The sequence below is a fragment of the Saccopteryx bilineata genome, chromosome 4 (genome assembly GCF_036850765.1).
Source record: "Saccopteryx bilineata isolate mSacBil1 chromosome 4, mSacBil1_pri_phased_curated, whole genome shotgun sequence".
Classification (NCBI taxonomy): Eukaryota; Metazoa; Chordata; class Mammalia; order Chiroptera; family Emballonuridae; genus Saccopteryx; species Saccopteryx bilineata.
Genome location: NC_089493.1, coordinates 28,612,405 through 28,634,617, shown reverse-complemented (window position 1 = coordinate 28,634,617; position 22,213 = coordinate 28,612,405). Strand labels below are relative to the sequence as shown.

General features: G+C 44.0%; 1 long non-coding RNA gene and 1 pseudogene across 1 annotated transcript in view; both read right to left on the bottom strand.

Annotated features, from left to right (window-relative positions):
- Positions 1–22,213, bottom strand: part of LOC136335877 (uncharacterized) — a 28,632-nt gene that overhangs the window by 2,912 nt on the left and 3,507 nt on the right. Inside the window, exon 2 of the long non-coding RNA XR_010731322.1 lies at positions 3,051–3,160. This is a non-coding gene — a long non-coding RNA (uncharacterized lncRNA). The remainder of the gene's footprint in view (positions 1–3,050; positions 3,161–22,213) is intronic.
- LOC136333834 (large ribosomal subunit protein uL1 pseudogene) lies at positions 17,967–22,120 on the bottom strand (annotated as a pseudogene).

The following is a 22,213-nucleotide window of genomic DNA, read 5'->3' as shown; positions in this document are numbered from 1 at the left end:
TGCGTCCCAGTCCAACGCTCTATGCACTGTGCCACTGCCTGGTCAAGCGGTACTTAATCCTTTTTAAAGCTAAAACTACCCATTTGAAAGTATTGATAGATAGATAGATAGATAGATAGATTTTTTTTTTTTTCGCAAGAGAGAGAGAGACAGGCAGAGAGATAGAGAAACAAAAAGGGAGAGAGATGAGTAGCATTAACTTGCAATTGCATCATTTTAGTTGCTCATTGATTGCCTCTCATTCGAGCCTTGGGGGGTGGCAAACTTCAGTGACCCCTTGCACAAGCCAGCAACCTTCGCCTCAAGCAGCAATTTTGGGCTTCAAGCCAGTGACCTTTGGACTCAAGCCAGGGACCTTTGCGCTCAAGCCAATAACCCGACACTCAAGCTGGTGAGTCCATGCTTAAGCCATCAACCTTGGGGTTTCAAACCTGGGTCCTCAGCATCCCAAGATGATGCCCTATCCACTGTGCAACCACCTGGTCTGGCTGAAAGTATATTTTTTAAAGTTATAATAGGAACCCCTTAAACTGTGGGAAATGGTTGCCATCAGGGAGTATATAGTAAGGTGAGGAAGAAGACTTCCTTTAAATGTGTTTATTCTCTTGAAATGTTTTACTATGTAAGTGTAATATGTCAATAAAAATTAAAAAATTATTTTAAAAAAATGAAAAAACTAGCTTATTTTTATTTTTTAACAGATCATCGGAATTATCAGATCTGTTTCTTTTTGTTGTTTTTACTCATTCTCATTTTTTACTTAATTATTTTACTCTGAGCTGGATTTTCCTTGGAAAATTATTTCTGGGAATATTTGAGGCCTAGGATAGATGAATTTCTCCAGATAGGATTTGCTTCTAGTTCCGCCAGGAAGGACCACTTTAAACTCTATTCATTGTTTGGGATTTTTTTTTAAAGGTTTATTTTATTGATTTTAGTGAGAGAGGAAGGAAGGGAGAGAGAGAGAGAGACAAGAACATTGATTTGTTCCTGTATATGCCCGACTGGGGACTGAACTGGCAACCTCTGTGCTTCGGGATGATGCTCTAACCCAGTGATTTTCAACCTTTTTTGAGCCGCGGCACATTTTTTACATTTACAAAATCCTGGGGCACACCACCTAAAAATGACACTCTAACTGTTAGAATTTATTTAAAGTTTAAATAAATTACATTTATTAAAAAAGTTAAATAAAAAAGGATAACCCCCATGTAACATATATATACATATATACAGTCCCATGTAACATCCTTCATATATATAATCCCATGTAACATCCCTCATATATACAGTCCCACGTAACATCCCCTCATATACAGTCCCACATAACATCCCCTCATATATACAGTCCCACGTAACATCCCCTCATATACAGTCCCATGTAACCCCTCATATATACAGTCCCATGTATCCCCTCATATATATAGTCCTGCTAATAGATACTGGAGCTTTCATAAAGGTTGTGGGTTCAAATCAATTTGGCAAATACTCTCTCTATATAGAGACTGGACAAAATCAATTTTAGAAAATGTTGGGTACTTGTGTAACAAGTCCTCAGAGCATCTCTACTGTCAGATTGAGAAGTTTGCTTTCTAGGTAAGGATTCTGATAAATACTAGAGTTCTCCCTGAGGTTATGGGTTCAAATCCCATGGTCAGCTGGGTGCAGGGGCCTTGGTTCTGTCTGTTTTGATGGTGTATATAGAGATTTGAGCTCTTTAAAAAGACCCTTCAGGAGGCCATATACAATATAGATAACATTGTGATGCATTGTATATCACCCTCTGCGGGGGCCTCTTTTAAAAAGAAAAAGGTCAAATATCTATATACACCATCAGGATAGACATAACCAGCTGAGGCTGAGGCTTCATCTAGTGGTGGCAACATTTACCTCCAGTCCTGACCAGGATTAGAAATCGGGACTGGCCCTGGCCGGTTGGCTCAGCGGTAGAGCGTCGGCCTAGCGTGCGGAGGACCCGGGTTCGATTCCCGACCAGGGCACACAGGAGAAGCGCCCATTTGCTTCTCCACCCCTCCGCCGCGCTTTCCTCCCTGTCTCTCTCTTCCCCTCCCGCAGCCAAGGCTCCATTGGAGCAAAGATGGCCCGGGCGCTGGGGATGGCTCTGTGGCCTCTGCCTCAGGCGCTAGAGTGACTCTGGTCGCAACATGGCGACGCCCAGGATGGGCAGAGCATCGCCCCCTGGTGGGCAGAGCGTTGCCCCTGGTGGGCGTGCCGGGTGGATCCCGGTCGGGCGCATGCGGGAGTCTGACTGTCTCTCCCTGTTTCCAGCTTCAGAAAAATGAAAAAAAAAAAAAAAAAAAAAAAGAAATCGGGACCATGGGGAGGAGTAGCAGCTTCAACTACTCGCTGCGACCACACAATGACAAGTGCGCGGCAGCCCGAGTGGGGACCTTCCTGGGTGTGGAGGAGAGGCGGCCTACTATTGGTTCATCCTAGTTCATCCTAGTGGTCGGGATGAATCCTAGAAGGTGATTGGTCAGTGAGCGTTCCCTGTGCCTCCACTCTTCCTGTCGCTGATAGCTGGAGGGATTGTGAGGGGAATGTTTATGTTCGGATGGAGGCGACTGGAGGCGGGCTGGATAAATAGCCTCAGCGGGCCATATCCGGCACGCAGGCCGTAGTTTGGGGACCCATGTTTAATTTCCCCATGGCACACCTGACCATGTCTCATGGCACACTAGTGTGCCGTGGCACAATGGTTGAAAAACACTGCTCTAACCAACCAAGCTATCCCACTATGGCTGAGATTTTTATTTTTTTACCATTAGAAGATGTTAATGTGGGTTACGTATCCCTCAGAGGGCTGTCTTATGGGTCCAGAGTCTCCTTTATAGTTCCCCCAAAGCTCCCCCTTCCAAGACAACGTTCCAGTCTGTCGGGTGGGGGTATTTACTTGCAATTTTCCCTTACACTGAAAATGTGAGATCCCAGTCTGTCCCATTTGCCCCATGAGGCCTAGAAAAATCAAGCTTAAGTTGCTGAGTAAGGTTAATGCCTTAGGGAAAAAATGACATAATTGCTCTACTTACTTTTTGGATCCTGCCTTCACTTAGATTTTGGTCTGAAAAATCCTTATCTTCTTGTTGACTCTTCAATATTTTACCAACGTTTCATTGTTTTCAGTAGGATGACATCTTTGCTATATTTTAAGCCATATTACAAAAAAAAAGAACAGTCAATAATATTGTAAAAACTTTGTATGTATACAGTTACTAAACTTATTGTGGTGATCACTTTGTAAGATATATAAGTGTAACCCTGGCCAGATTGCTTGGTTGATTGCAGTGGTAGTCAACCTGGTCCCTACTGCCCACTAGTGGGCGTTCCAGCTTTCATGGTGGGCAGTAGCAGAGCAACCAAAGTATAAATAAAAAGATAGATTTAACCAGAATAAATTGTTTCATAAAGATTTATTCTGCCAAACTTAGCGAAAATCTGACATAAAGTACTTGGTAAGTAATTATTGTTATATGCTTTAACTTGCTATAACGTTGCTTTATAAATTTTATAAAGTAAAGTTACTTCCCTACTTTATAAATCACCATTACTGTGGAACCGGTGGGTGGTTAGAAAATTTTACTACTAACAGAGATACAAAAGTGGGCGATAGGTATAAAAAGGTTGACTACTCCTGGGTTAGAGCATCATCCCAACATACCAAGATTACGAGTTCGATCCCCAATCAGGGCACATACAGGAATAGATTGGTGTTCCTATCTCTCTCTCACCCCTTTTCTTTCTCTAAAACTAATCAGTAAAAATTTTAAAAGATGTCCTGACCTGTGGTGGCACAGTGGATAGAGCTTTGACCTGGAATGCTGAGGTTGCTGGTTTGAAACCCTGGGCTTGCCTGGTCAAGGCACATGTGGGAGTTGATCCTTCCTGTTCCTCCCCCCTCACTCTCTCTCTCTCTCTTTCTCCCTTATATCTGAAATGAATAAATAAAATCTTTTTTTTTTTTTTTGTATTTTTCTTAAGCTGGAAACGGGGAGAGATAGTCAGACAGACTCCCGCATGCGCCCCACCGGGATCCACCCGGCACGCCCACCAGGGGCGGGGCGATGCTCTGCCCACCAGGGGGCGATGCTCTGCCCCTCCAGGGCGTTGCTCTGCCACGACCAGAGCCACTCTAGCGCCTGGGGCAGAGGCCAAGGAGCCATCCCCAGCGCCCAGGTCATCTTTGCTCCAATGGAGCCTCGCTGCGGGAGGGGAAGAGAGAGACAGAGAGGAAGAAGAGGGGGTGGGGTGGAGAAGTAGATGGGCGCTTCTCCTGTGTGCCCTGGCCGGGAATCGAACCTGGGACTTTTGCACGCCAGGCCGACGCTCTACCACTGAGCCAACCGGCCAGGGCAAAAACAACTTTTTTTTAAAGATATATACATGTGCCCTGGCTGGATAGCTCATTTGGTTAGAGCAGTGGTCCCCAACGTTTTTTGGGCCACGGACCGGTTTAATGTCAGAAAATATTTTCACGGACCAGCCTTTAGGGTGGAACAGATAAATGCACAAAATAAAATTATGTGACTGGCGTAAAAACTGTGGTATTTTTAAATATAATTGTCGAACTTATGAGACAAGCATCAAGAGTGAGTCTTAGATGGATGTAACAGAGGGAATCTGGTCATGTTTAAAAAATAAAACATTGTTCACACTTAAATATAAATAAAACGGAAATAATGTAAGTTATTTATTCTTTCTCTGCGGACCGGTGCCAAATGGCCAACGGACCGGTACCGGTCCGCAGCCCGGGGGTTGGGGACCACTGGGTTAGAGTGTTGTTCTCAAGCTCAGAAGTTGCTGGTTCGATCCCTGGTCAGGGCACATAAAGGAACAGGTTGATGTTCCTATCTCTCTAGCTCTCTTTTTTCCTTCCTCTCTCTCTAAACTCAATCAATAAAAAAAAAATTTTTTTTAGCCTGACCAGGCATTGGCGCAGTGGATAGAGCGTTGGACTCAAACACAGAAGACCCAGGTTCAAAATCCCGAGGTCACCAGCTTGAGCGCGGGCTCATCTGGTTTGAGCAAGCCTCACCAGCTTAAGCCCAAGGTCACTGGCTCGAGCAAGGGGTCACTCAGGCAGCTGTAGCCCCCCGGTCAAGGCACATGTGAAAAAGCAATGAATGAACAATTAAGGTGTAGCAACAAAGAATTGATGCTTCTCATCTCTCTCCCTTCCTGTCTTTCTTTCCCTCTCTCTATGTCTGTCTCTTGTCATACACTCCAAAAAAATTTTTAATAAAAAAATAAAGATATGTGTAGAATCATTACGTTGTACAACTGAAACTATATAATATAATGTAATAATGTATGTCAACATTTTTTAAATTCTTTTTTAAAGTATTTTATTTATTTACTTATTTAATTTTATGACAGAGACAGAGTCACAAGTTGATTCTTCCTGCTACTATACTCTTCCCCTGCCTGTCTTTCTCTCCTCTCTAAAATCAATAAATAAGATCTTTAAAATAAAAAAAAAACAAAGAAGAAATAAAAAATGGAAAGACATTCTGTGCTTTTAGATAGAAAGATTTAATATTGTTATGATTGTATATTCCTCAGATTGATCTACAGATTTATTGAATTTTCTATCAAAAATAATTTTTTTAAGAGTAGGAGAGAATGATAGAGAGAGGGAGTAAGAGAGAAGCATCAACTTGTTGCTCCATTCATTTAGGTGTGCATCCCATTGATTGCTTCTCATACATGTCTTGACCGGGGATTAAACCAGTGACCTCATTTTGAGCCAGGTACCTCAGCACTCCAGGTTGATGTTCCATCAGTCCAACTGCTTACCACCACCAGTCAGGCTCTACCAAAACTTCAACTGCCTGACCGGTGGTGGCGCAGTGGACAGAGCCTCAATCTGGGGTGCTGAGGTCCCTGGTTCGGAATTTGGAGGTTGCCAGCTTGAGGGCAGGCTTGCTAGCTTGAGTGTGGTGTCACTGTCATGAGTGTAGGATCATTGAAATGATCCCATGGTTGCAGTTTGAGCCTAAAGGTTGCTGGCTTGAAGTCCAAGGTCTGGTTTGAGCAAGAGGTCACTGGCTCAGCCGCAGTCCCCATACCCCCACACCACCTCAAGGCATGTATGAGAAGCAATCAGTGAACAACTAAAGTGACACAACTATGAGTTTATGCTTTTCATCTTTCTCATTTCCTGTCTCTTTCTCTCTCCCTCTCTCTCAAAAAGAAAAGAAAAATAACTTCAGCCCTGGCAGGTTGGCTCAGCGGTAGAGCGTCGGCCTAGCGTGCGGAGGACCCAGGTTCGATTCCCGGCCAGGGCACACAGGAGAAGCGTCCATTTGCTTCTCCACCCCTCTGCCGCGCTTTCCTCTCTGTCTCTCTCTTCCCCTCCCGCAGCCAAGGCTCCATTGGAGCAAAGATGGCCCGGGCGCTGGGGATGGCTCTGTGGCCTCTGCCTCAGGCGCTAGAGTGGCTCTGGTCGCAAGGATGGGCAGAGCATTGCCCCCTGGTGGGCAGAGCGTAGCCCCTAGTGGGCGTGCCGGGTGGATCCTGGTCGGGCGCATGCAGGAGTGTGTCTGACTGTCTCTCCCTGTTCCCAGCTTCAGAAAAAAGAAAAAAAAAAAAAAAGAAAAATAACTTCAATTGATTTTTTTTTTGTAGAAATGGACAGTTGATTTTAAAATGCATGTGAAATTGCAAGGAACCCTGAATAGCATGTTGAAACAATCTTGTACAGACAGAGTTGAAGGACTCATACTTCCTGATTTCAAAATGTATCACAGAAACAGTGTTGTTGCTGTAAGTATAGACGTATAAAGTAATAGAATAGAATTGAGAGGTCATAATTAAACCCATCCATCTATGGTCAATAAATGTGTATGTGTGTGTGTGTGTTTTCCTTTATTTTTTTTAAATTTTTATTTTATTTATTCATTTTATTTATTTATTTTTATTTTTATTATTGTTTTACAGAGACAGAGTTAAAGAGAGGGATAGATAGGGACAGACAGGAATGGAGAGAGAGATGAGAAGCATCATTCATCAGTTTTTTGTTGCGACACCTTAGTTGTTCATTGATTGCCTTCTCATATGTGCCTTGACTGTGGGCCTTCAGCAGACCAAGTAACCCCTTGCTCGAGCCAGCGACCTTGGGTCCAAGCTGGTGAGCTTGGTTCAAACCAGATGAGCCCGCACTCAAGCTGGCGACCTCGGGGTCTCGAACCTGGGTCTTCCGCATCCCAGTCCGACACTCTATCCACTGCACCATCACCTGGTCAGGCTATTTATTCATTTTAGAGAGGAGAGAGAGAGGGAGAGAGACACAGAGAGAAAGAGAGAGAGAGAGAGAGAGAGAGAAGAGGAGAGGAGAGGAGAGGAGAGGAGAGGAGAGGAGAGGAGAGGAGAGGAGAGGAGAGGAGAGGAGAGGAGAAGAGAAGAGAAGAGAAGAGAAGAGAAGAGAAGAGAAGAGAAGAGAAGAGAAGAGAAGAGAAGAGAAGAGAAGAGAAGAGAAGAGAAGAGAAGAGAAGAGACGGGGGGAGGAGCTGGAAGCATCAACTCCCATATGTGCCTTGACCAGGCAAGCCCAGGGTTTCGAACCGGCGACCTCAGCATTTCCAGGTCAACGCTTTATCCACTGCACCACCACAGGTCAGGCCTGTGTTTTCCTAAGTTAGAAACAGGGAGGCAGTCAGACAGACTCCCACATGTGCCGAACTGGGATCCACCCAACATGCCCATCAGGGAGTGATGCTTTGCCCATCTGGGGTGCTGCACCATTGTGGCTGGAGTCATTCTAGTGCCTGAGGTGGAGATCATAGAGCCCTCCTGAGCCCTGGGGCCAACTTTTGCTACAATAGAGCCTTGGCTGCAGGAGGGGAGGAGAAAGAAGGGGAAGGATGGAGAAGCAGATGGGTACTTCTCCTGTGTGCCCTGGCTGGGAATCAAACCCAGGACTTCCACACGACAGGCCGACGCTCTACCACTGAGCCAGCCAGCCAGGGAAGTCAAATGATTTTTGACAAGAGTTTCAAACTATACAATGGGGAAAAGAATAGTCTTTTCAACAACTGGTGCTAGGATAACTGGATATCCATATGCAAAGAAGTGATTTTGGAACTTTATATCACATATACAAAAGTTAACTCAAGCCTGACCGGGCGGTGGTGCAGTGGATAGAGCGTTGGACTGGGACACGGAGGACCCAGGTTCAAGACCCCAAGGTCGCCAGCTTGAGCACGGGCTCATCGAGTTTGGGCAAGTCTCACCAGCTTGAGCCCAAGGTCACTGGCTTGAGCAAGAGATCACTCGGTCTGCTGTAGCCCCCCCCCCCATCAAGGTACATATGATAAATCAATCAATGAACAACTAAGGAACCGCAAGGAAGAATTTATCTGTCTGTCCCTTTCTGTCCCTCTCTCTGACTCTCTCTGTCTCTGTCACACACACACACAAAAAATTAACTCAAATGAATCTAAGACCTAAATGTAAGAGTCAAAACTATAGCCTGACCAGGCGGTGGTGCAGTGGATAGAGCATCGAACTGGAATGCAGAGGACCCAGGTTCGAGACCCCGAGGTCGCCAGCTTGAGCGTGGGCTTATCTGGCTTGAGCAAAAAAAAATGTCCAATTATATGAAGTGAAATAAGTAAATCAGAAAAAGCCAGGAACTGCATTATTCCATACGTAGGTGGAACATAAAAGTGAGACTAAGAGACATTGATAAGAGTGTGATGGTTGGGGGGGGGGAGGGAGGAGAGGGAGAGGGAAAGGGGGAGGGGGAGGGGCACAAAGAAAACTAGATAGAAGGTCACAGAGGACAATCTGACTTTGGGTGATGGGTATGCAACATAATTGAATGACAAGATAACCTGGACATGTTATCTTTGAATATATGTATCCTGATTTATTGATGTCGCCCATTAAAAAAATAAAATTATTATTAAAAAAAATTTTTTTTTTAAGTTTACCAGCTTGGACCCAAGGTCGCTGGCTTGAGCAAGGGGTTACTTGGTCTGCTGAAGGCCCACGGTCAAGGCACATATGAGAAAGCAATCAATGAACAACTAAGGAGTCACAACAAAAAACTGATGATTAATGCTTCTCATCTCTCTCCGTTCCTGTCTATCTGTCCCCATCTATCCCTCTCTCTGACTCTCTCTGTCTCTGTTAAAAAATAATAATAATAAAAAAAGTTAAAACTATAAAACTTAGAAAAAATGTAGGTATAAATCCTCATGACCAAGTGCCCACAAAAACTGAATGTTTGTGTCCTCCTTAAATTTGTATGTTGAAATCCTAACCCCAAAGGTGATATTAGTAGGTGGGGCCTTTGAGAGGTTATTGGGTCATCCCATTCACCCGCATGAAGTCCCTGGCTCCTTATGCCATATGAGGACACGTTAAGTCTGAGACCTGGAAGAGGGCTCTCATCTGACCATGCTGGCACCCTGATCTGGGATCTAGCCTCCAGAACTGTGAGCAATAAATTTCTGCTGTTTATAAGCTACTTAATCTGTGGTATTCTCATAGCAGCCTGAGCAGACTAAGACACCCTAAATCAGTGGTTCTCAAACTTTTTATTTTTTATTTTTATTTATTTATTTTTTACAGGGACAGAGAGAGAGTCAAATAGAGGGATAGATAGGGACAAACAGGAACCGAGAGAGATGAGAAGCACCAATCATCAGTTTTTTGTTGCGACACCATAGTTGTTCATTGATTGCTCTCTCATATGTGCCATGACCGTGGGCCTTCAGCAGACTGAGTAACCCCCCCACTCAAGCCAGTGACCTTGGGTCCATGCCAGTGAACTTTCTGCTCAAGTCAGATGAGCCCGCGCTCAAGCCGGCAACCCCAGGGTCTCGAACCTGGTTCCTTCCGCATCCCAGTCGAACACTCTATCCACTGCGCCACCGCCTGGTCAGGCTCAAACTTTTTGAAGTCGAGGCACATTTAAAATCCTACAAATAATTGAAGGCGCACTATATACAAATTTCTGAGAAATATGTTATAATAAGTCAAATATTAAAGAAAAAATAAAGTCCAAGTGTGCATTTATGGTAATTAAATGAAATAAATGTGACAAAATTAAATTTATTCTGACATTTTTATATTTTTTGAGTAATGCTTTTTAGAATTCATAAAAAAGAGGGGTTAAAAAATTTTAAAATGACAAAAAAGTTCTTTTTATATATATAGATACATTCTTAGTAAGATTTAGTAAATTCGGCAGGTCCCGGTGCAAATGTGTTAAGTTTTTTCATGCTTGTGTTTATGAGAAACATGAGCCTGATGTGTCCTAGCGATTTCTTCAATGTTTGGGCATATATTTGAAAGGCAAACTCTCATTTCCTTGTCAATACATTGAAAAATTCCTCTCTTTTTACTCTTAATTGTGTTGAGTGCAGATACACCAAACAAAGAATAGAAGAAACTTGCCTCCAGTCTTTCTGGGGAGGGAACATGGGGAGTAGTGTAACAATCCAGCACCACAGCTTAATAGCCTTTTGCAACCTAATCAGGCAAGTGAGGTGGGGGGTTGGGCAGACTGTAGGCTTACAGCCAGTTCCCCACACTTCTGAACTCCAGAAACCTGAACTCCAGAAACCCTGTTGGTTTTTTGGTCCCCAACAGGCACATATTTCTCTGGAACACCATAGGGCGCACCTGGAAATCTTCTAGGGCGCACCAGTGCACCCTGGCGCACACTTTGAGAACCACTGCCTTAGATTCAATTAATAGTTTCTTAAACATGACACCAAAAGCACAGCAAAGAAAAATAGGTAAATTGACATCTATTAAAAAATTCTGTGCCTCAAAGGACACTATGAAGAAAGTGAAAAGCCACTACCAAACCAGTATAAGAAAAAATATTAAAGGATCCTCTTTGCCTGACCTGTGGTCATACAGTGGATGGAGCATTTATCTGGAATGCTGAGGTCGCCAGTTCAAAACCCCAGGCTTGCTGGGTCAAGGCACATGAAAAGCAGCTACTATCAGTTGATGCTTCCCACTCCTCACCATCCTGTTTCTCTGTCTCCTCTCTCTAAAATCAATAAATAAAATATTTTCTAAAAAAGGACCTTCTTTAAGAAGAAGTAAAAAGGATGAAAAATATGAACAATAAAATGTCAATAAATACCTATCAGGCCCTGGCCAGTTGGCTCAGTGGTAGAGCGTCGGCCTGGCATGCAGGAGTCCCGGGTTCGATTCCCGGCCAGGGCACACAGGAGAAGCGCCCATCTGCTTCTCCACCCCTCCCCTTCTCCTTCCTCTCTGTCTCTCTCTTCCCCTCCTGCAGCCAAGGCTCCATTAGAGCAAAGATGGCCCAGGCACTGAGGATGGCTCTGTGGCCTCTGCCTCAGGCCCTAGGATGGCTCTGGTTGCAACAGAGCAATGCTCCAGATGGGCAGAGCATCACCCCCTGGTGGGCATGCCCGGTGCATCCGGTAAGGCGCATGCGGGAGTCTGTCTGACTGCCTCCCCGTTTCCAGCTTCAGAAAAATGCAAAAAAACAAACAAACAAATAAATACCTATCAACAATCACTTTCAATGCAAATGGATTAAATGCTCTAATCAAAAGACACAGGGTGCCTGAATGGATAAGAAAACAAGATTCATACATATGCTATGTACAAGAGACTCACTTTAGATCAAAAGACACACTGCCTGGCATGTCTTGGCGCAGTAGATAAAGTGTCAAACTGGAACACTGAGGTTGCCAGTTTGAAACCCTGGGCTTGCCAGGTCAGGGCACATATGGGAGTTGATGCCTCCTGCTCCTCACCCCCTTCTCTCTTTCTCTCTCTCTCTTTCTCCTCTCTAAAAGTGAATAAATAAAAAACATTTTTAAAAAAGATACACATAGACTGAAAGTAAAGGGCCGAAAAATGATATTTTATGAAAATACAAACAAAAATAGTAAACTGGGGTAACAATACTTATACCAGAAATAATGACTTTACTTTTTTCTTTTAGAGAGAGAGAGACAGCCAGGGACAGACAGACAGAAAGGGAGAGAGACAAGTATCAACTCACAATTGCATCACTTTAGTTGTTCATTGATTGCCTTTCATATGTGCCTTGAGGAGGAGGGCCTCCAGCTGAGCCAGTGACTCCTGCTCAAGCCAGTGACCTTGGGCTCAAGTCAGTGTCCTTGGGTTCAAGTCTATGATCCCACACTGAAGCCGGTGACCTCAGGGTTTAGAACCTGGGTTCTCAGCGTCCCAGGTTGACACTCTATCCATTGCACCACCGCCTGGTCAGGGCAGAAATAATTACTTTAAAATGAAGGCTATAACGAGAGACAAAGAAGGACACAGCAATTCTACTTCTGAATATTTATTTATCCAAAGAAACCCAAAACGCTAATTTGAAAGACATATGCATTCATATGTTCATTGTGATATTATTTACAATAGCTCAGATAAGGAAGCAACCTACTTGCTAATCACTAAAAGCATGGATATGTAAGAAGTGGTACATAGGCCTGACCTGTGGTGGCGCAGTGGATAAAGCGTCAACCTGGAAACACTGAGGTTGCCGGTTCAAAAAACCCTGGGCTTGCCTGGTTAAGGCACATATGGGAGTTGATGCTTCCTGCTCCTTCTTCTCTCTCTCTCTCTCTCTCTCTCTCTCACTCTCTCTTCCCTCTCTATAATGAATAAATTAAAAAATCTTAAAAAAAAAAGTGGTACATATATACAATGGAATATTATTCAGCCAGAAAAAAATAATGAAATCTTGCCATTAGCAACAACATGGGTGGACCTAGAGGGTATTGTGCTGAATAAAATAAGTTAGAGAAAAATATCATATGATTTCACTTATATGTGGAATGTAAAGAACAAAATAATGAACAAAAAGACACCAACTCATAGATACAGGCAACATTTTTAGGGTTGCCAGAGGAGAGGGGGGTTGGGAGGCTAGGTGAAAAAAGGTAAAGGGATTAAGAAGCAAAAATTGGTAGTTAAAAATAGTTATGGGGATGTGAAGTATAACATAAGGAATATAGTCAAGAATATTGTAATAACTATATGCAATAACAGTATGGTGACATATGTGTACTAGATTTTGGGGAGTGGTCACTTCATAAGTTATATAAATGTCTATGCCCTGGTTTTCAGCAAACTCATTAGTCAAAAGAGCCAAATATCAATAGCACAATGATTGAAATTTCTTTTAAGAGCCAAAATTTTTTTTTATTCTGAAGTTGGAAACAAGGAGGCAGTCAGACTCCCGCATGCGCCTGACCAGGATCCACCCGGCATGCTCACCAGGGGGCGATGCTCTGCCCATCTGGGGCGTTGCTCTGTTGTAACCAGAGCCGTTCTAGCATTTGAGGCAGAGGCCATAGAGCCATCCTCAGTGCCCGGGCCAACTTTGCTCCAATGGAGCCTTGGCTGCGGGAGGGGAAGATAGAGACAGAGAGGAAGGAGACGGGGAGGGGTGGAGAAGCAGATGGGCACTTCTCATGTGTGCCCTGGCCGGGAATCAAACCCGGGACTCCTGCACGCCAGGCTGACGCTTGAGAGCCAAATTTTTTAAACTTAAACTATATAGGTAGGTACATTCCTTATCGAGGTAGCGCCTGCACGTGGTATTTTGTGGAAAAGTCCCACTCAAGGGACCAAAGAGCCGCATGTGGCTTGCAAGCCGTAGTTTGCTGACCAGGGCAATGGCCAAACAGCTTGGTTGGATAGAGCATCATCCAAAAGCACAGAGGTTGCCAGTTTGATCCCTGGTTGGGGCACATACAGGAACAGAGTGATGTTTCTATCTCTTTCTCTTTCTCTCTCTCTCTCTCTAAAATCAATTTTATTATTTACTAGCTGTACCCGGCCATGCATTGCTGGCTCAGTCTTGTTAAATGGAAAAGAAAGAAAAGAGAAAGTGCATGTTTCTAATATGTTTAATTTCACAATGCTTGTGGGTATACAATATTTTTTATTGTTCCATTGTCTATGCAGATAAAGAGATTGTCTGGTTTGCCGACTCTAGAACATGCAACATATAATTGTCCATGTGAGAAGCAATCCGTGTCTGTATCTAAACCACACAATTCTGGCCCTGGCCGGTTGGCTCAGTGGTAGAGCGTCAGCCTGGCATGCAGGAGTCCCGGGTTCAATTCCCGGCCAGGGCACACAGGAGAGGCACCCATCTGCTTCTCCACCCCTCTCCCCCTCTCCTTCCTCTTTGTCTCTCTCTCCCCTCCTGCAGCCAAGGCTCTATTGGAGCAAAGTTGGCCCAGGCGCTGAGGATGGCTCTGTAGCCTCTGCCTCAGGCGCTAGAGTGGCTCTGGTTGCAACAGAGCAATGCCCCAGATGGGCAGAGCATCGCCCCCTGGTGGGCATGCTGGGTGGATCCCAGTTGGGCGCAAGCGGGAGTCTGTCTGACTGCCTCCCAGTTTCCAACTCAGAAAAATACAAAAGAAAAAAAAATAGGTCCTGGCCTGTTGGCTCAGTGGTAGAGCGTCAGCCTGGCGTGCAAGAGTCCCAGGTTCGATTCCCAGCCAGGGCACACAGGAGAAGCGCCCATCTGCTTCTCCACCCCTCCCCCTCTCCTTCCTCTCTGTCTCTCTCTTCCCCTCCTGCAGCCAAGGCTCCATTGGAACAAAGTTGACCCAGGCACTGAGGATGGCTCCATGGCCTCTGCCTCAGGCGCTAGAATGGCTCTGGTTGCAACAGAGCAATGCCCCAGATGGGCAGAGCATCACCCCCTGGTGGGCATGCCGGGTGGATCCCAGTCAGGCGCATGTGGAAGTCTGTCTGACTACCTCCCTGTTTCCAACTTCAGGAAAAAAATAAATAAATAAATAAATGAAAAGTTTCAGTGTTTGTTTTTTTTTTTAAAAAAACTAGAATAAATAAACCGCACAGTTCTAAAGATTGGCCCTGAGCTTTGTTGATGGTGATTGCAAATGCCAATCGAATTGGGAACTTCAGTCTCTTAATTTGAAATGGCATATCCATTGCAATCATAGGAATGTGAGGAATAAGGACATCTTCACCTTTGAAAAGTCCTGTCAAGATTGTTGCTCATTAATGTTTTCACTACAAGCCACGTGCCATTGCAAAGCTTTGGCTGGTTGATATTTTGCAACATGATAATTGGCACGCCGATTTTCAATTGCAGTACATGTGATGGCATCCCTGGCAGATCGAGTGAATTAAAAAATTATGTTAATTAATCACTTCATCTGCTTCCACAACAGTGTCAATGGACTTGTATGTGACTGCCTCGCTTTGAATGTTAGACTGAATAATGTTAAGTTCGTAAATGTCTTTGTTCTTGGCCGCAAGAATAGCTCGTTCACTCAGGCAATCGTGATTCTTATAATTGGTTTGAATATTGGGAAATACTTTTTCAACCAATTCTTCTTTTGACATTACTAAATTGCAGAAGTTATGAGGCAATGAAATTCATCCTGAGGTCAGATCAATCGGCACTTTTCCGTTCCCAATTTCCAGTAATTGATGTGAGAATATCTCAGCTGATCGATTATTTTGCAGCTGGACACATATATTTGTAGTTAATTTTAATGTCTTTATATTTCGCCACAACGTAGAGTATTTCAGGCAAGCATTTATTTCATCCACTGGTGTCGATCGAGGAATTACAGGTAATGTTGGCCTGAAATCTCCTGCAAGCAATATTAATGCGTTCCCAAATGGTCTGATGTTTCCATGCAAATCTTGCAATGATCAATCAAGAGCCTCAAGTGTTTTTTTGTGCGCCATTGTGCATTCATCTCAAACAATAAGTTTGCATTTCTGCAATACTTTTTCCATGCCAGATGCTTTGGAAATGTTGCACGTGAGAGTTTCAATGAATTGCGTGTTCAATGGCAATTTCAAAGCATAATGAGCAGTTCTTCCACCTGGTAGCAATGTCGCAGCTATTCCGAACGACGCAAGAGCTAAAGCTATGTCATTTTGTGATCAAATTGCTGCCAGAATCAATCTAATTAGGAATGTTTTACCAGTTCCTCCTGGCACATCTAAGAAGATTTCTCCAACCCCATTATTGACAGTTTGTATTATTTGATTGTAAATGCCTTTTTGCTCAAGCATTAGCTTAGGAATATTTGATTGCACATACAACAAAAGATCACCCGTGTTGTAATTTTGTTCAATTCTACATCAAACAAATAGCAGCAGATCGATTTGGTGATGGCATTCCCAATTGATTGAGAACTTTGTTCATGATTTCAAAGCACAAATCTTCAATCATTATCAATGCTTCATTGTAGATTTCTGCTGTGAAATCCATGTTTATATTTGAATTTTGCTTGCGTATTTGATGGAAAATATCTTCAGCCATGTGCAATATATATTTCTCCCATAACATTGAAATGGAATTGTAAAATATTTAGTATAGTGTGGCTTTTATGTCCAACAGATGGCGCTGTTTTCCAAAAAAGCAGGTTTTTACCTGTCTCAGGTGTGACATCTATATAATAGTAGGTATATAAAAACATAAAAACATGCACGTATTCAAATGCAACGTTATGTCAAAATTTCAAAGCAATCGGTGAAGAACTTTCAGAGATTTAAGATTTTTATTTATTTATTTATTTATTTATTTATTTATTCATTTTAGAGAGGAAAGGGAGAGACAGAGGGAGAGAGAGGAGAGATAGAGAGAAGGGGGGAGGAGCTGGAAGCATCAACTCCCATATGTGCCTTGACCAGGCAAGCCCAGGGTTTCGAACCGGCGACCTCAGCATTTCCAGGTCGACGCTTTTATCCACTGCGCCACCACAGGTCAGGCCAGATTTAAGATTTTGAACAAACACTTACATTTTTATTTATATAGATTGGTCAGGTGGTAATGAACTCCTTTAGCTTTTTCTTGTCTGGGAACCTCTTTATATGTCCTTCGATTCTAAATGATAGCTTTGCTGGGTAACCTTGGTTGTAGGTCCTTACTTTCATCACTTTGAATATTTCTTGCTATTCCCTTCTGGCTTGCAAAGTTTCTGTTGAAAAATCAGCTGACAGGCCTGACCTGTGGTGGCGCAGTGGATAAAGCATCCACCTGGAAATGCTGAGGTCGCCAGTTCGAAACCCTGGGCTTGCCTGATCAAGGCACATATGGGAGTTGATGCTTCCTGCTCCTCCCCCCTTCTCTCTCTCTCTCTCCTTTCTAAAATGAATAAAAAAAAAAATCAGCTGACAATCTTTTATTTACTTATAATTTTAAAAAATTAATTAATTACTTAATTTTTTGTTTTAGAGAGGCAGAGAGAGAGAGAGGAACATTTAGCTGTCCCTGTATGCCTTTTTGCTCGAGCGTTAGCTTAGGAATATTTGATTGCACATATAACAAAAGATCACCCGTGTTGTAATTTTGTTCATGATGCCCTGACAGAAGATTGAACTGGGAACCTCTGCGTTTCAGGATGACATTCCAACCCACTGAGCTATCCTGCCAGGCTTAATTTTTTATTTATTGAGTTTTAGAGAGGCAGAGAGAGGAAGGGAGAGAGAGGGGCGAGGGTAGGGAAGCATTCATTTGTTGTTCTGCTCAGTCATGCATTCATTTGTTGCTTCTTGTATGTGCCCTGACCAGGATCAAACCCACAACCTTGTCATTTTGGGACAATGTTCTAACGTACTGAGCTAATCAGCCAGGTCCTCAGCTGACAATCTTATGGGAGCTCCCTTGTAGGTAACTAGAGGCTTTTCTCTTTGTCTTTAACCTTTTGCATTTTAATTATGATGTGGCTTGGTGTGGGCCTCTTTGGGTTCATCTTGTTTGGGACTCTGCATTTTCTGGACTTGTATGTCTATTTCATTCACCAGGTTAGAGAAATTTTCTGTCATTTTTTTTTCAAATAGGTTTTTAATTTCTTTCTTTCTTTTTCTGGCACCCCATGATGCAAATGTTGGTAAGCTTGAGGTTGTCTCAGAGGCTCCTTATGCTATCTTTTTTTTTTTTTAATTTTTTGTAGTACTAGGGTTTATTAAGCTGTACCTTAGTTCAGGTGCTGGGGCTTGCCCGTGGTGCTCTTGATGTACAGAGCCTGGACGTTCTACCAATTCTTTTTGAGCAGTGACACCAGGAAATTAAGAGCCAAGTGGATGTTGTACACAAGCTCATCATCTATCATCTTCACATGACCAACAGCCACAACCAGACACAGCACCTTCTTCATCTGGAACTTGATTGCAGATTTCACTTCATTGACTTTGGCCACCAAGTATGTTTTCATTGTGGGTCAACAAGGAAGGGAACTTGCCAGCCTTAGTTAGGTCTGGGCTCAGGAGTCTTGGGATCTGCTTAATTAGAGACTCTGAAGCCAAAAAGGCAACATATTTATTGGCCAGCTTTTTTTTTTTTTTACAGGGACAGAGAAAGAGAGTCAAAGAGAGGGATAGCTAGGGACAGACAGACAGGAACCAAGAGAGATGAGAAGCATCAATCATCAGTTTTTCGTGGCGACACCTTAGTTGTTCATTGATTGCTTTCTCATATGTGCCATGACCGTGGGCCTTCAGCAGACCGAATAACCCCCCTTGTTCGAGCCAGCGACCTTGGATCCAAGCTGGTGAGCTTTTTGCTTAAGCCAGATGAGCACGCGCTCAAGCTGGCAACCTCGGGGTCTCGAACCTGGGTCCTTCCGCATCCCAGTCCGACGCTCTATCCACTGCGCCACTGCCTGGTCAGGTTTGGCCAGCTTCTTGACCAGTTTCTTTTTTTTTCTTTTTTTTTCTTTTTTTACAGAGAGAGTCATAGACAGGGATAGACAGCAGACAGGAATGGAGAGAGATGAGAAGCATCAATCATCAGTTTTTTTGTTGCGACATCTTAGTTGTTCATTGATTGCTTTCTCATATGTGCCTTGACCGTGGGCCTTCAGCAGACCGAGTAACCCCTTGCTCGAGCCAGCAACCTTAGGTCCAAGCTGGTGAGCTTTGCTCAAACCAGATGAGCCCGTGCTCAAGCTGGAGATTTTGGGGTCTCGAACCTGGGTCCTGGCCTGACCTGTGGTGGCGCAGTGGATAAAGCGTCGACCTGGAAATGCTGAGGTCGCCGGTTCGAAACCCTGGGCTTGCCTGGTCAAGGCACATATGGGAGTTGATGCTTCCAGCTCCTCCCCTTTCTCTCTCTCTGTCTGTCTCTCTCTCCTCTCTAAAAATGAATAAATAAAATAAAAATAAATTAAAAAAAAAAGAAATGCTGTAAAGAAACTTAAAAAAAAAAAAAAAATTTAAGAACCTGGGTCCTCCGCATCCCAGTCCGATGCTCCATCCACTGTGCCACTTCCCGGTCAGGCCAGTTTCTTATTCTTGTTGAGTTTCTTCAGTGCGTTGATGTCCATGTGGGGCATGTCCACAGACTTGGCCTCATCTCAGTGCTACTAGTCCCTCAGAACACACACAAACTTGGGGTGGGGAGTGGATTTAAGCCCTACGGTGCCCAAGAAGCATTTGTCCTTCTGAGGGTCATGGGTCTTCAGGCTGATCTGCAGCTCCACTGTCTCCAAAACTTTCTGGTGCTTTCACTGGTTCCCATGCAGGACTTCCCTCACCACCTCGTAGAGGGTGTCGTGGAAGATTTTGCTGCTCACGATTCCTTGTGCTGCAAAAACCAGAAAGGAGCTGGATTCTTTTTTTTTTTTTTTTTTCTGATTAGGTGTTTTTTGCTTTCTTATATTCTGAATTGCTGATTTGCTTCTTGGCTTCATCTATTCTACTGTTGATTCCTTGTAAATTACTCTTCATTTCAGTTAGTGTATCCTCCATTTCTTTCTTTTTTCTTAGTTATTGTTTTTTGAGAGAGACAGGGAGAGAGAGAAACAGGAACATTAAGCTGCTCCTGTATGTACCCTGACCAGTGAATGTAACTGGCAACCTCTGTGCTCCAGGATGACGCTCCAACCAACTGAGCTATCGGGCCAGGGCTTAATTTTTGTTGATTTTTAGAAAGACAGATGGAGAGAGAGTGGAGGGGGGAGGGAAGCATTCATTTGTTGCTCTACTCATATATTCTTTGGTTGCTTCCCATGTGTGCCCTGAACAGGGATTGAACCTGAAACAAACTTGTAACCTTGTCTTTTGGAACAGTGCTCTTAACTGACTGAGCTAACCAGCCAGGGCTTGTCCTTCATTTCTGACTGGTACTTTTTTATGATTTTAATGTCCTCACTAAGTTCCTAGACCATCCTTATAATCATTGTTTCTTTTTTCTGCAAGAGAGACAGTGAGAGAAAGAGGGACAGATAGGGATGAACATACAGAAAGGGAGAGAGAAGCATCAATTCTTGGTTGCGGCACCTTAGTTGTTTATTGATTGCTTTTTCCTAGCTAAGCCAGCGACCTTGGGCTCAAGCCAGTGACCATGGGGTTATGTCTATGATCCCAGGCTCCAGCCAGTGACTCTATGCTGAAGCCAGTGAGCCTGGGCTCAAGCCATATGAGCCCACACTCAAGCCATTGACCTCAGAGCTTTGAACCTGGGTCCTCAGCATCCCAGGCCAACGCTCTATCCACTGAGCAACTGCCTGGTCAAATTTTGAACCACTGTTTTGAACTCTGTATCTGTTAGTTTGCTCGTCTCTATTTCATTTAGGTATTTTTCTGAAGAGTTCTGTTCTTTCATTTGGAACGTGTTTCTTTGTGTCTGCATTTGGGTTGTTTCCCTATGTATGTTTCTGTATGTTAGGTAGAGTTACTCTGACTCCCAGACTTGGCAGAGTGGCCTTGTGTAGTAAGTGTCCTATAGGGCCTAGTGGCACAGCCTCTCAAGACACCAGAGCTGGGTGCTCCAGGTGCACCCCTGTGTGGGATGTCTGCATAGTCCTGTTGGAGTTAAGCTTTGCTTGATTGCTGTTGGCATCACTGGGAGAAACTGACCCCCAGGCCAATCAGCTGCGAGAACTGGCTAAGACTCAAGGAGAGGAGCTGCTGTTCAGGAGCTGACCCTATGGAGCAGGACTTGCTTCAGTGGGGCTTTGGTGCTCACTGAGTCCATCCCTGAGTATGTAACTCATGGAGGTGGTAAGGTTGCAATCTGGTATGGTCTGCCACCACTTGTACCTTGCCTGGGGCCACCAAGCACAAGCTACAAAGTAATGTGCGGATGGCTGCTACTTGAGCTGGGCTTGGAGGTGCCCAGGAGAGACCAAACTGTTAACTAAGGCCAGCTGCCATAGTGCCAGGCCTGGGGATACTTAGCAAGAAGTTCAGGGTATGCAGAGGCCAGATGCTGATGTTTGAGAGATTTTAGGAAAATCTAAAGCATGAGGCAAGAGAGACCATTTGTATGGAAAAGCCACTGGAAACACCTTGGGTGGGCCTCAGGGAATCACCTGGGCGGGGTGAAGTGTCAGCCAGGTTGATAGAAATTCATATATGGTGCCCACCTGCCAGGTGTGTGTGTGTGTAGTCTCAGAAAAGGAACAGGTTTTTTTATTTTTTAAATTTATTTTACTTTTAAAAAATATTTATTGACTTTAGAGGAAAGAGAGAGAGGGGAGGGAAATATCAACTCGTAGTGGTCGCTTCTCATATGTGCCTTGACCAGGTCAAACCTGGGTTTTTTTTGTTTTGTTTTAATTATTTATTTATTTATTTTACAGAGACAGAGAGAGAGTCAGAGAGAGGGACAGACAGACAGGAACAGAAAGAGATGAGAAGCATCAATCATTACCCCGGGGAACCGTCAGGCCAAACCCGGGTTTTTTGTTTTGTTTTGTTTTGTTTTTTTACAGAGACAGAGAGAGTCAGAGAGAGGGATAGATAGGGACAGACAAGAATGGAGAGATAAGAAGCATCAATCATTAGTTTTTCTTTGTGCATTGCGACACCTTAGTTGTTCATTGATTGCTTTCTCATATGTGCCTTGACCATAGGCCTTCAGCAGACTGAGTAACCCCTTGCTCAAGCCAGTGGCCTTCAGCAGACTGAGTAACCCCTTGCTCAGACCTTGGGTCCAAGCTGGTGAGCCTTGCTCAAACCAAATGAGCCCGCGCTCAAAGTGGCAACCTTAGGGTCTCGAACCTGGGTCCTAGGCATCCCAGTCCGACGCTCTATCCACTGCGCAACCGCCTGGTGAGGCTGTTTTGTTTCTTTAAGCTCGGGGTTTTGAACTGGCAACCACAACATCCCAGATTGATGCTTTACCCATTGCACCGCCACAGGTCAGGCTTTTATAGTGTTAAAAGATTTTATTTATTGATTCCAGAGGTGGGGGGGAGAGTGAAACATAGATCTGTTGTTT